The sequence below is a fragment of the Moschus berezovskii genome, chromosome 7, assembly GCF_049115385.1.
Source record: "Moschus berezovskii isolate FMDL1 chromosome 7, NW_MosBer_1.0, whole genome shotgun sequence".
In the NCBI taxonomy this organism is placed as follows: Eukaryota; Metazoa; Chordata; class Mammalia; order Artiodactyla; family Moschidae; genus Moschus; species Moschus berezovskii.
Genome location: NC_142466.1, coordinates 77739027 through 77752215, shown reverse-complemented (window position 1 = coordinate 77752215; position 13189 = coordinate 77739027). Strand labels below are relative to the sequence as shown.

At 45.9% G+C, this 13189-nt stretch overlaps 1 long non-coding RNA gene across 1 annotated transcript; it reads right to left on the bottom strand.

Moving 5' to 3' along the window:
* Nucleotides 1-4596: 4596 nt before the first annotated feature.
* LOC148777374 (uncharacterized) lies at nt 4597-8844 on the bottom strand. The gene is made up of 2 exons (XR_016037863.1): nt 8740-8844; nt 4597-5401 (listed from the first exon to the last, which is right to left on the bottom strand). It is a non-coding gene; the product is annotated as an uncharacterized LOC148777374 (long non-coding RNA).
* Between the last annotated feature and the right edge of the window lie 4345 nt (nt 8845-13189).

Genomic DNA, 13189 nt, shown 5'->3' with positions numbered 1-13189 from the left:
AATTGATGCTGTGGTCAATAACCAGACACAGAAGTCAGGCATTACATAAACCAGATGAATTCAATCAGCCAGAGAAGCATGTTAGGTGTGTACTGTAGAGCTTTACCTGAAACAAGAGGTATGAGTGAATGATGATGAAAGGATTCCATGCAGGTGACATGGGGTTGCAAGCAGCCCCATCTGAAGGGATGAATCTGCAGTTCCCTACTACCATAGTGACCCTAAATTATAATCCAGTGCCCCTTCCCTTGCCACTGGGGTCACCTGCAGCACTGGAATCTACGTCCCAATTTCCCATCTCCTTACTCTAAGCAAACTGAGACAGTATTAACCTCAGCTTGCATGAGCTAACCAACTGTTCTCTCCATGTTTAAGATGAAGTTTAAGAATATCCAGTTAATGTTTGCTTTTGAAAGTCTTTGCATTGTTTACATAGTTTTAACATGTGGATTAGAGAACCTAATACATTAGGTGGTGAAACTTAAAATTTTCAGTGGGCAGAAATAAGAGCATTTGACTAAGTTAATAAAGAGTATTATAATATTAAAGAGAAATGGAGTCACAATATTTGAAGATCAACAAGAGTTGTTTAGATACAACATACATAAGAATGTTTGGCTTCATGCATAGCCTGCTGGAACATTTGATGTATGTAAGAAGAAAATTAGGACTTCCAGGAAAATAGAGTAAACATACTTTGCCAATTCCTTGCACTAAATATAATTAAAATCCCTAGATATTATATATACAACAAACGTAAAAGGTGGAGAAAAGAAAGAAGACCAGCTATGGGTCTCTGGTTCCAAGGAATAACAAAGAGCTAAGTTTCCTGGGTTTTCTTTATGTCTCGAATGTTTAGACTTGGAGCTTGAAGAAGCCAGCAACCCGGAAGTACCAATGGACACAGAACAAAACAGACACACAAAAACAACAACAAAACTCACCCTAATGAAAGGGTGTGTTTTCTCTCTAGCCAAATGTGCAGGCAAGCCAGACAGAGCACTCTGAGATGATAATTTCTCAACCTCAGCCAAACACCACTCCCACTCAGACCAGCTACGGCCATGTTGGAGCCTAGACTGTCACCCTCACCAGGTTGTAATGAAGTGTCACAACCTTCCCACCAAGATGATGTGAAAGAAGGTCAAGTAGGGAGCTGGGACTTTCATGCCCTTCAGGCAGTAAGGAGCCCTGGGCCCTGCCTGCAGTGTCAGTAGAGACCACCAGAGAACATGACTTCCACCCCCACCCAGCAGTAAAAAGGCACCCTCCCCACTGGAGTACCGTCAGAGGACACCTAGTGAGCAGTAGGACTTTCCCTGCCACCCAGAGATCAAGAGGAAACTGCACTCCCCATGGTGTCAGCAGAGGCCATGTGGGAAACAGCAGCACATCTACCCATTCCAGCCAGGAAAGCATCGATGGAGGCCTTCTGGGAAGTCAGACTCCCACCTTCACCCATCAGTGATGAGGACCATACATCTTAGTATCAAAGGAGGCTAAATGGGAGACCTGGACTTTAACCCTCACCTTGCAGTAACAATGCAATGCCCCTCATCCCCATTCTGGAGTGCTGGTGAAGAAAGGTAAAACAGAAGTTTAAAAAATCCAGGGGACTTCCCTGGTGGTTCAGTGGTTAAGAATCTGTTTGCCAATGCAGGGGACACAGGTTTAACCCCTGGCTGGGGAACATCCTACATGTGGCAGGGCAACTAAGCCTGTGTGCCATAACTACTGAGCCTGTGTGCCACAACTCCGGAGGTGCTCGCACCTAGAGCCCATGCTCTGGAACAGAAGCCACTGCAATGAGAAGCCTATATAATCACAATGAAGAGTAGTAGCCCCCACTCAATGCGACTAGATAAAGCCCAGGTGCAGCAACAAAGATCTAGCACAGCCAAAAATTAATTAGTTAAGAGATATTAAAAAAAAAAAGATTCAGAATCTCATAACACCCAAGATGCCCAGGATTCAATTAAAAATTAACTTGTGGTACCAAGAATTAAGATCTCAAACTCAATGAAAAAAGGCAGTCAATAGACTCAAATTTGCAGAGATGTCAGAAATGTTAAACTATCAGAGGTTTTGGAGCAACCATGATAGAAATACTTCAACAAGCAACTATGAACACATTTGAAAAAAAATTTGGAAAAAAAAAGTCTCAGCAAAGACACAGAAGATATAAAGAAGAACCAAAAGGAAAGTTTAGAATTGAAAGCTACAGTAACCAAAAGAAAAAGCTCAGCAGCAGCATAGAAGAAAAGGAAAGAGTCTGTGAACTAGAAGATAAGACACCAGACCTAACCTGAACAACATGAGAGAAAATAGACTGAACACAAAAATGAACAGAGACCAGGGGATTTGGAACTATAGGAAGAAGATTTAACACTTGTGTCATCAGAGTCCCAGAAACATAGGAGAAAGGGTAAGGCTGAAAAAGTACTTGGAGAAATGATAACTGAAAACTTCCCAGATTTGAAAAGAGACATAAACCAGTAGATTAAAAAAGTATAAAACAGAACAAAAGCACAGAAACCCAAGCCAAAACACATCATTATTAAGTATCTGAAAACTTAAAACAAAGGATTTTTAAAAATCAGCCAGAAAAATAATCTTATCTTACCTAAGGGAGAAAATTATTTGAATGACGGTGGATTTCTTCCCAGAAACCAGAAAACAAAAAGATCTTTTTTCAAATGCTGAAAGAAAAAATAGTGAATCCAGTCATATATCTAGTGAAAACACACTTCAGAAATAAAGAAGATATCAACACACTCTTAGTTGAAGGAAGATTAAGAGAATTTGTTGCCAGGAGACCTAGCCTGAAAGAATGCACAAAAAGGTAACAATGAAAGGAAGAATTCTGGAACACCAGGAAGGAAGAAAGAACAGTAAGCAAACATGTAAGTAACACCATAGATTTTTCTTCTCTTGTATCTTCTACATTATGTTTGATAGTTGAAGCACTTTCCAATATGTTCTAAATGTATGTAGAGAAAAATATTTAGGACAATTACATTATAAATTGTTGTTTTTTTAGTCACTAAATAGTGTCCATGATCCAGCAAGAGAGTTCCAGAAAAACATCTATTTCTGCTTCATTGACTATGCCAAAGCCTTTGACTGTGTGGATCACAATAAACTGTGGAACATTCTGAAAGAGATGGGAATACCAGACCACCTGACCTGCCTCTTGAGAAACCTGTATGCAGGTCAGGAAGCAACAGTCAGAACTGTACATGGAACAACAGACTGGTTCCAAATAGGAAAAGGAGTACATCGAGGCTGTATATTGTCACCCTGCTTATTTAACTTATATGCAGAGTACATCATGAGGAACGCTGGGCTGGAAGAAGCACAAGCTGGAATCAAGATTGCTGGGAGAAATATCAATAACCTCAGATATGCAGATGACACCACCCTTATGGCAGAAAGTGAAGAGGAACTCAAAAGCCTCTTGATGAAAGTGAAAGAGGAGAGTGAAAAGGTTGGCTTGAAGCTCAACATTCAGAAAACAAAGATCATGGCATCTGGTCCCATCACTTCATGGGAAATAGATGGGGTAACAGTGGAAACAGTGTCAGACTTTATTTTTTTGGGCTCCGAAATCACAGCAGATGCTGATTGCAGCCATGAAATTAAAAGACGCTTACTCCTTGGAAGGAAAGTTATGACCAACCTGGATAGTATATTAAAAAGCAGAGACATTACTTTGCCAACAAAGGTCCGTCTAGTCAAGGCAATGGTTTTCCCCATGTTCATGTATGGTTGTGAGAGTTGGACTGTGAAGAAAGCTGATCGCCAAAGAATTGATGCTTTTGAACTGTGGTGTTGGAGAAGACTCTTGCGAGTCCCTTGTACCGCAAGGAGATCCAACCAGTCCATTCTAAGGGAGATCGATCCTGGGTGTTCATTGGACGGACTGATGCTAAAGCTGAAACTGCAATACTTTGGCCACCTCATGCGACGAGTTGACTCACTGGAAAAGACTCTGATGCTGGGAAAGGTTGGGGGCGGGAGGAGAAGGGGATGACAGAGAATGAGATGGCTGGATGGCATCATCGACTCTGTGGACATGAGTTTGAGTGAACTCCGGGAGTTGGTGATGGACAGGGAGGCCTGGTGTGCTGTGATTCATGGGGTCACGGAGAGTCGGACACGACTGAGCGACTGAACTGAACTGAAATAGTGTCCAACTCAAAAACATGAAAAAAAAACTACTATAGGTAAGAAAAGACATGCCAACAAAATTCAAGAGATTGGCCTTTGTACATCCAGATTCAAATAAACCAAATAACTATTGGACATGTTTGATAAAGTCAGAGAAATCAGAATACAGGTTGGGTACTAGACGATATGAAGGATTGTTTTTACATTTCCAGTGTGTTTATTGCTGCTGAAGTTATGCTTTTTAATATGTTTCTTCATACTAAAGTGTTCATGAATAAAATGGTATGATGTCTCAGATTTGCTTTAAAATACATTGGGGTGGGGGAGAAGTGAGGAATTAGTAGTGAGACAAGATTGGCAAAATGCTGATCATTATTGAAATTGGCAGTGTGTACACTATTCTCCTTCTTATTGTGTGTGGTGGACATTTTCCATAATAAAACATTTATTTTTTTCAAGCCAAACTAAAGCCAACAATCAGATGATGGGCAGGGGGTGATGTTCAATGCACAGCTAGAATATCTTTAAATTCTTGAAAGTGAAATGAGAGATAAGGAATAATTTTATAATTTGTTAGAAAATATATATAGTTAAATCTATATGCTAAAAATCTGAAGGTAACCATTGAAAGGTTAGAAAGATAATCTATAGGTTTCAAATCATAATAATAAAAAACAAGAATGATATAAAAACTTTATCCAACATAAAGTTGTTGTTAGCTTCACTGAGTTACACAAGCCCGTTTGCCATGACAAGGCTGTGATCCATGAAGGGGCCAACATAAAATACACATGCAGACCAAGAAGTAAAAGGTACCAATACTTTGGCCACCTGATGAGAAGAACTGACTCACTGAAAAGACCCTGATGCTGGGAAAGACTGAAGGCAGGAAGAGAAGGGGACGACAGAAGATGAGATGGTTGGATGGCATCACCGACTTGATGGACATGAGTTTGAGCAAGCTCCAGGAGTTGGTGATGGACAAGGAAGCCTGGCATGCTGCAGTCCATGGGGTTGCAAAGAGTCAGACACAACTGAGCGACTAAACTGAACTGAAAAGTGACCAAAAGAAAAACTGCATCTCGTTTGCCCTAACAAAGATATGAAGAATTTAAAAAGGGGGAAAAAAGACAGGAAAAGAGACTTCCCTGATTTCCAGCAGTTAAGACTTCATGCTTCCAATGTAGGGGACGTGGGTTGGATCCCTGGTCAGGAACGAAGATCCCATATACTGGGTGGTGCAGCCAAAAAAAAAAAAAAAACATATATATATATATATAAAACAGGAAAAATGTATATATATATATATATATATATATTTTAAATGACAATCACATGATCTAGCCTAGCCAACACTTAGAAGTGAATTTGCAATAGATTATAGATGTTCTGTCCAAAGAGAACTGGGTGAAATGAAGAATTTCTAGTGAAAATTTAGACTCTTATTTGCTTAATCCTTTAAAATGTCTTTACATTATTTATTAGTCAATATTTGACTATGAGGATCTTAATGTTTATTTTTAATGTCTCTCAGTAGCACACTGCAGAGGGCACAGACTCAGAGAGGTATAGGAAAGCATGTGATGGTTCATCCAGTTACAGACACTATCTAAAACAAAATGCAAACTCCACTTTACCCATCTCTTAGAATGTCCCACACAGCCACCCACTGACAAGAGAGGAGGGTTCCACAATGAACTCAGAGGGTCCCTGGATGGACCAGTCTGGAGGGCAACAAGGCCCTTATGAGTCTGAGAGCTAACGCACGTTGAATTGGCTTACTCTGTACTAGGCCTGGGCTTCTCTGGTGGCTCAGTGGTAAAGAATCCCTCTGCAATGCAGGAGACACGGGTTTGGTCAGGAAGATCCCTGGGTCAGGAAGATCCTTTGGGGAGGGCATGGCAACCCACTGTAGTATTATTGCCATCTTAGCTTCTTCATCTGTGAAATGGGGCTAAGAGTGCTGGCCTCACTGAATGAATCAATGATGAATTAATCCATAATGAGATAACCCATGTAAAACACCTAGCATGATAGAAGGCGGGTGGAGATGGGGACCCCTGCATATAGATGAGGCATTCTGGGTGCTCTAATTCTAAAAGAACCAGATCAGAGTTTCTCCCGATCTCCTCTAGCCACAGACCAGGGGCCAGGGTCACAGAATCACTGATTCAGCTGCCAACCTTAGATGGTGACATCTCTCTAATGGGTGACATCAGATGGGTCACCTTAGATGGGTGACATCACCCAATTACAATCTGTAGACCAAAAATCAGAAAAGGCTACTCCATCCTGCTTGCTCAACCTCCACCCTATGAAGGAGAGGAAGGATGTTACAATGTTAACCTAGTGACCTTGGGTCCTGGCTGAGCTTGGGCCCCTGCTGTCCACACAGAGCCTGGCTCTGAAGGCCCTCAGCATACTCCCCATTCAGCATTAAGGAGTTGCTCCCTATGCAGAGCATGTCTCCAAAATGTGACTTCCACCCACCTCTCAGGTCCCCTAAGCCCACCAGCACCCACTTCAAGCCTACTGCCTTAGCATCCACATGTGCTATGGTCCTCTTACCTCACCACCTCAAAACTTACCTGCTATTGACTCATTCCCACAAGTCCCCCAGAAGATGAGCTGGCTAATCTGCCAAATAAATTATGTACCAACAAACAAGTTAAAAATAATAGCTTGGGACTTCCCTGGAAGTCCAGTGGCTAAGACTCTGCTCCCAATGCAGGGGGCATGGGTTCCATCCCTGGTGTGTGATCAGGGAACTAAGATCTTGTGTGCTGCATAGTGTGGCCAAACAAAACAAACAAACAAACAAAATATATATATATATGGCTTAACCAAGTAGGCTTCAAGACTAGTTTCTGCAGCCCCTAACTATGTGGACAGGGTGCCAGTGACCAGGGATAGACCTTGGGACACTGGGGCTGCCTTTAGTCCAAATGACTCCCCAAGCGAATATGAATCATGGCACTAGATTCCTGGTTTCTTCTCTGTCCGTCACTAACAGGGTGATCTTATGAAAGTGACTCCCCTTCCAAGCCTCATCCTGGAACTCTAGTCTCTGAGCAGACTCCCTCTAAAGTTCTGATTGTTATGCCTAGCCTGAGAAGGTCCACCTTTACATTCACTCTCCTCATCATCCTTTCTCCATCACCACCATCGTCGCTACCACTACAACCACCATCGGGCAGGCCACCGCAGAGACGCAGCGAAAGCTGAGTGGCGCATCTCTGAACCCGGACAGGGAGCTCTGCACCGCTGGGCTGGACTCTGTCCTGTGTCACCTGCCCCATTTGTCTGATGTCAGAGAGGGATAAAGGACAGGAAAACTGAAGACAGCCAGGTCACCGCAGTGGCCACTAGAACAACCCTGGGTGGCCCCATGCTGCTGGTCGTGGAAGGGGCTGACCTGCTGAGGCCCAAGTGCAAGGTGGAGGAGGTGACACACATGATGCCAAAGGCCACGGAGATATCACATAAGTCCCTAAAGGGCTAGTTGCCAGCTGCCTGGGTTGCCACTTTCCAAGTCGTCACCAGCAGAGCCACCAGGAGAAATGGAGGACACTGGTGACCCTGGAGTGCATGGAGGTGGCCCAAGTGCAAGATGCCAGCGCACACCACAACAGTTCCCAGCAGCGTATAGGTGAGAAGTCAGAGGAGCTCTGCACCAATGCCAACGCCGCGTAGCGGGCCTGCCTCACCCCAGCCCCTGCCCTCTGGACCGGGGCATCTGTCACCTCTGGTACCTCCATGAAGGCCTCCTGGCTAGGAGTTCTAGAGGTTTCCGCAGGGCTGAGATGAGGGACAAGGGTCAGGTCATGAGGTCAGGATGGTGTGTGCTCAGTCTCTCAATCGCGTCCGACGCTTTGTGACCCCATGGACTGCAACACGCCAGGCCTCCCTGTCCCTCACCATCTCCCGAAGTTTGCCAAGTTCTTGTCCACCGCTTTGGGGATGCCAGCCAGCCATTTTATCCTCTGAGATGCACCAGCCCCCTCTCTAAAATCAGCCGGGTCCTTCCCCAACCTCGCCCGGCTTCCTGCGGGGTGCTTCTCCCCGTGCAGAAGAGGTGCCCCAGGCAGAATCCTGCTGTGGGAGAAGGTCCCTGCACAGCGAAAAGAACAGGGCATCCCGGAATTTACACGGTGAAGGGAGCGGGGAAGTCACGGTGCGTGACTCCCGGTCTCCTCCCAACGTGGAGGGCGGTAGGCGCCAGTACCCGCGGCAAAGAGTGAGTAAGGGCCCAGAGTCTGCGCCGGGGAACAATGTGGGAGCACCAAAGATGCCTGCGCAAGAATCGGCTGGAGCGGGAAGCGATATCTGGGACAGACAGGGACCCGACCGGGGGAGCAGGGATCCAATCGTATTGGACTTTCTGTTCTCCTCGGTCGCCTTCCCCCGGCGACCCTACACCCGAGATCCGACTCCGGAGACTCCTGATTGACGATTCCCCGCGCCTGGCATCCAGCGTTGGTAAAGACGCCCGCACCGCTCCAGAGCCCTGCGGCCCAGCACCCACCCGCCCACTTCTCCCGGAGCACAAGGCGCAGGAGTCGCTCTCACCTTCTTCGCCGAAGGCCCGGGGACCCCAAGCCGAGCTTCGTCCCGCCTGAGTCCCAGAAGTGCCAGAGGCTGAAGCTGCTCTCGCCGAGGGCGAATTGAGCTCAGTCCCCGCCCCTCCGCGCCGCGTCCCCGAGGCCGCGCCCCCTCCCCGAGGCCCCTCCCCTCCGCGCCCCCTCCCCGAGGCCGCGCCCCCTCCCCGAGGCCGCGCCCCCTCCCCGAGGCCCCGCCCCTCCGCGCCCCTTCCCCGAGGCCGCGCCCCCTCCCCGAGGCCCCGCCCCTCCGCGCCCCCTCCCCGAGGCCGCACCGCTCCCCGAGGCCCCGCCCCTCCGAGCTGCCTCCCCGAGTTGCTGTCCCTCTGTGACCCCTCTCCGAGTGTCCCCCGTCCCCGCCCCTCGCTCCCCATCCCCGTCTTCCCAACTCCCAGCCCCTTCCCAGCCTCAGCAGTAGCCAACTGAGTTGAGACTGGACAAGTGCAACTATGAACAAGAACCCCGACTTTAAAGCCTTTTTCTTTTTCGTCTAAAAAGATTACGTCTTCCCACCATGGCCCCTCGCTGGACTCAGGAGGACCAGAAGAAATATTCTCTTTGGGACCAGGGAGGGGTCTGGGGAAGCCTGACAGCAGATAACCCTGTCGGCAGGCAGAGTCAGTAACGGAGCATTAGAACAGGGTGCCACCACCTCTTCCCCTGTGACCCTCTCATTAGTGACTAGGACAATGCCTACAGCTCACTTCTAATCCTGGAAATTGGTAAAGACAGCTGAGATTTGGGTCCATTCTAGAAAGGGCCCCAATCCCAGAAGCTCTGGTTCTCCTGGCAAACAAAAACGAATTCGGTTCTGGTTTCTAGAAGTTTCTTTTCCAATCCTCTCCTATAATCAAAGAGAATTCTTCATAGAAAACTTGCAGAAAAACTGCAATTTACAAGAAACAGCATGTCATGTATGTGTGCTTCATAAATCTGGTAGGGTTATCAGAATCACAACTCTTGCCCTTGTTGGGATTAGAACAGAAAAAAAGTACTGTGATTGCATTATGATAGGAGCCAGAGTCCAAGATTGGGGATTTTCTTGCTGACCAGCCACCCACTGCCCTGCAGATGCCTAGTGCTGTACTAATCCTTCATTGTGCTAATATCTTGGAATTACCCTTTACCATAGGCTGAACATTTGTGTCTCCCCAAAGTAAAGGACAGAAATGGTAGGTACCTAACAGAAGCAGAAGATATTAAGAAGAGATGGCAAGAATACATAGAAGAACTGTACAAAAAAGATCTTCACGACCCAGATAATCATGATGGTGTGATCACTCACCTAGAGCCAGACATCCTGGAATGTGAAGTCACGTGGGCCTTAGGAAGCGTCACTACAAACAAAGCTAATGGAGGTGATGGAATTCCAGTTGAGCTATTTCAAATCCTGAAAGGTGACGCTGTGAAAGTGCTGCACTCCATATGCCAGCAAATTTGGAAAGCTCAGCAGTGGCCACAGGACTGGAAAAGGTCAGTTTTCATTCCAATCCTAAAGAAAGGCAATGCCAAAGAATGCTCAAACTACCGCACAATTGCACTCATCTCACATGCTAGTAAAGTAATGCTTAAAATCTCCAAGCCAGGCTTCAGCAATACGTGAACTGTGAAATTCCAGATGTTCAAGCTGGTTTTAGAAAAGGGAGAGGAACCAGAGATCAAATTGCCAACATCCACTGGATCATCAAAACAGCAAGAGAGTTTCAGAAAAACATCTATTTCTGCTTTATTGACTATGCCAAAGCCTTTGACTGTGTGGATCACAAGAAATTGTGGAAAATTCTGAAAGAGATGGGAATACCAGACCACCCGACCTGCCTCTTGAGAAACCTGTATGCAGGTCAGGAAGCAACAGTTAGAACTGGACATGGAACAACAGACTGGTTCCAAATAGGAAAAGGAATACGTCAAGGCTGTATATTGCCACCCTGCTTATTTAACTTAGATGCAGAGTACATCATGAGAAACGCTGGGCTGGAAGAAGCACAAACTGGAATCAAGATTGCCAGGAGAAATATCAATAACCTCAAATATGCAGATGACACCACCCTTATGGCAGAAAGTGAAGAAGAACTAAAGAGCCTCTTGATGAAAGTGAAAGAGGAGAGTGAAAAAGTTGACTTAAAGCTCAACATTCAGAAAACTAAGATCATGGCATCTGGTCCCATCACTTCATGGCATATAGATGGGGAAACAGTGGAAACAGTGGCTGACTTTATTTTTCTGGGCTCCAAAATCACTGCAGATGGTGATCACAGCCATGAAATTAAAAGACACTCACTCCTTGGAAGGAAAGTTATGACCAACCTAGGTAGCATATTAAAAAGCAGAGACATTACTTTGCCAGTCAAAGGTCTGTCTAGTTTTTCCAGTGGTCATGTATGGATGTGAGAGTTGGACTCTAAAGAAAGCTGAGCACCAAAGTATTGATGCTTTTGAACTGTGGTGCTGGAGAAGACTCTTGAGAGTCCCTTGGACTGCAAGGAGATCCAACCAGTCCATCCTAAAGGAGATCAGTCCTGGGTGTTCATTGGAGGGACTGATGTTGAAGCTGAAACTCCAATACTTTGGCCACCTGATTCAAAGAGCTGACTCATTTGAAAAGACCCTGATGCTGGGAAAGATTGAGGGCAGAAGGAGAAGGGGATGACAGAGGATGAGTTGGTTGGATGGCATCACCGACTCAATGGACATGGGTTTCGATTGACTCTGAGAGTTGGTGATGGACAGGGAGGCCTGGCGTGCTGCAGTTCATGGGGTCTCAAAGAGTCAGACATGACTGAGTGACTGAACTGAACTTAACTGAGAGTTCATATGTTGAAATCCTAACCCCCAATGTAATGGCATTAGGAGGTAAGATTTTGGGGAGCTGTAATCAGGCCTTACGTGTGGAGCCCTTGTGAATGGGATTAGTACCTTTATAAGGAGATGCCAGACATTGATTGTCCTTGTCCGCTTTCCACCATGTAAGGATGAGAGAAGAGGCCATCTGCAACCGGAAGAGAGATGACCCTCACTAGAACCAGACCACACTGGTACTCTGATATCCAACTTCCAGACTCCAGAACTATAAGAAATAAATTGTTACTGTGTGCAGTCACTCAATCTGTGGCGTCTGTTATAGCAGCCTAAACTAAGACACCTTCCTCTGACTTAAAGTTCCTGGAAAGCAGGGACCCAGTCTAAAACTTTCTTCTTGGACTCTCTGGGTGGTCCAGTGGTTAAGAATCAATCTGCCGATGCAGGGACATGGGTTTGATCCCTTGTCCAGGAAAACCCCACATGCTATGCAGCAACTAAGCTCATGCGCCACAACTACAGAGCCTTTGCTTAAGAGCCTGTGCTCTGCAACAAGAGAACCAAAATGATGAGACGCCCACACACTGCAGTTCCAGAGTAGCCCTCAATCACTGCAACTAGGGAAAACCCGCATGAAGCAATGAAGACCCCGCACAGCCATAAATAAATAAATAAAATAAAATTTTCTTCTTTCCTCCACTGCTTTGTTAGTCATATATCACAGGCATAAAAACCTGGATTTGTTAATTTTTAATTTTCCTCGGTTTAGAACTGCAGCACGGTATTTTGCGTGCCTGAATTTTCTTCCAACATGTATAATCTAAATATGTTTCTATTATTCTCGGCTAGCCTATCATGTGATCACCCAGTAAGCAAGACGACATTCATCACACATGCAGAGCAATGGGAATCTAGTAGCTGAGGTGTGATCCATGCTGCAGTATGAGGTGGTAAAGAATCTGCCTGCTAATGCAGGAGTTGCAGGAGTCACGGGTTCTATCCCTGGCTTGGGAAGATCTCTTGAAAGTAAAAGGAAATGGCAACCCACTCCAGTATTCTTGCCTAGAAAATCCCATGGACAGAGGAGCCTGGCGGGATACAGACCATAGGATTGCAAAAGAGTTGGATACAACTGAGTGACTAGACTGCGTGACTAAACAGTAAGCAGCAGAAGTTCACGACCTGCTTTGGGGGTCTCTTGGGGGAATGGTTGGTGTCATCTAATCACCCACTGGTTATCTCATGAGGTCCCTGAGTCTGGCTCCTTCAGGAACTGGTGTGCAGCCCAGAGCTGCAATTTTTCTGCACCGTTGATGTGCTTGCTACAAAATACAAATCAAAAAGATTCAAGTTATAGTGCCTATCAGCAAAGGAACCATGTGAAGACTGTCCTTGATTTTCTTCAAAATTGGAAACTGGTCAGCCAGTTAGGAATCAGTTTTCTACCCGCAGAAGTCTGTGTAGTCGCAGCGCTGACAGAGGAAGCTGATCTGGCAGCTCAAAGCACAGACACAACTGACCACCAACCACCCACGTACCCAACACCAGCCACGGAAAGTACTTTGGAGTGATGTGGTTTGGACAGTTGGCCTTAGGAAGAGCCTAGTGTAACACAGAGAATA